Here is a 1,789-nt window from a genome sequence, read left to right on the forward strand (position 1 = left end):
TGGTTGAGGGAAGGTTTGAACTATACAAAACTGTATATATTCCCAAACTGCAAGATTGAACTCTGAGGAGTCCCCACCCACTCAGTCCGAGGTTTGGATGTACAGAGTTCAGATTCTTGGGCATCTCCATGAGAGAAGTGGAGGGGAAAGGGCTGGTGCTGTTCTGTGCTGACTGTGGCACAGGTTTGAGGAGAAGAAAGTCGGCTCAGAGGACGCCAATTCAGCAACAGTGGCATCCTGAGCTTCAAACTGACACCACTCCAGCCCCATCTCTCTGGGCAAGCAGAGGTTCTGGACAGCAGCCACAGGCAGGGCACACATAACTTTCCTGGGTGGAGCGCCAGCCCTCAGGGGGCTAATGCGGCAGAGACAAAGGCAGTGGGTGGACAGAGGCTAGAATTGACACCTGAGTGTAAAAGGCTATCTGTTGCCCAGAGCTGAATGCAACCTGTGATTTACAGAAAAATTTAGCCGGACAGAAACCTAATTTAAACACTCAAGGCCCCCCTGATGAACTCAGATTTCTGGCTGATTTTGCCAGGTAAACCCCGGGAGCAGTGGCCTACTGGAGTGAATAGGGTCACAAACCTGAGGGACTACGAGTGACTGGGTATAAGGTGGGGAAGGAGGTATTAACCTTCCCAGACTAACCCAGTTGCTGAGTGGGTCTATTTGCCCTCACGGAGCGGAGTGGGCCCCAAAACTGCTTGCTAGAGTCGCACGCCTCACAGGAAGCAGGCTCCTGCTCTGGGCAGGCCCAGAACCACTCGCTAGTGCCGCAGGTGTCCCGCATGCAGAGGCAGAGCAGTCCTCCATTCCAGATAGACCTAAAACAGCTTGCTAGAGACACACACACCCCACGGGGGCCAGGGGAGGAGTTCCCCGCTCCAGGCTCCAAAGTTGTGTGGGCCTAGAACTGCTTGCTAGAGCCACACTTGCCCTGCAGGTGGTGGTGAAGGGGTCTACCACTCTTGGAGGGCCCAGAACTGTTTGCTAGAGCCACATACATCTCTCAGACAAAGGTGGAGGAGTTCCCCACTCCAGGCTCCCACACTGGGAGGGCACAGATTGGCTTGCTAGCACCACACGTGTCCAACGGGCGACGGTGAAGTAGTCCCCTGCTTCCCCCCAGCTACTCTGGTGGGGCTGAACTAGAACTGATTTGGTCATTCGTGTGCCCTGCACTACTGCTGCCATTCCCCTACCCCCTGGCTGCTCCAAGGTGCTGAACTAGGACTGATCTAGCCACTACATTTCCCCTGTTCTACCAGTTGTCCCAGAGGGGCCGAACTAGGACTGATCTGGCTGCTGCCAGTTTCCTGCTCCCCGGTTGCCTGACAAGCTGAATGAGGTCTAATCTGGCCAGGCACACTCCCGTGCAGCTGCTGCTGTTCCACTGCACTCCAGCTGCCCCAGCACCTGAGAACTGAGAGAAGACAGCAGACACTCTGCCTGTCTCTCTGGGCAACCAGAAGAAGCCACCAACTGAACGGTTCTGATAAGGCCTCCAAACAAGGTCAACTCAGCATGGGGTGAAACCAGCAGAAAAACTCTGGCAACTCAAATAACCAGAGTAGATCAACTCCTTCAAGGGAAAATGGGGAAGACACAATTGAAGACCCCATCCACAAGCAAATGGCTGGAATGTCAGAAATCGAATTCAAAACATGGATAGCGATTAGGTCATGGAAGAAGCCCAGGTGCCCATCAACCCATGAATGGATCAATAAATTGTGGTATATGTACACCATGGAATACTATACAGCCACAAAGAAAGATGGAGACCTTG

Source organism: Otolemur garnettii, unplaced genomic scaffold, assembly GCF_000181295.1.
Source record: "Otolemur garnettii isolate 467f Iridium unplaced genomic scaffold, OtoGar3 scaffold00557, whole genome shotgun sequence".
NCBI lineage: Eukaryota > Metazoa > Chordata > Mammalia > Primates > Galagidae > Otolemur > Otolemur garnettii.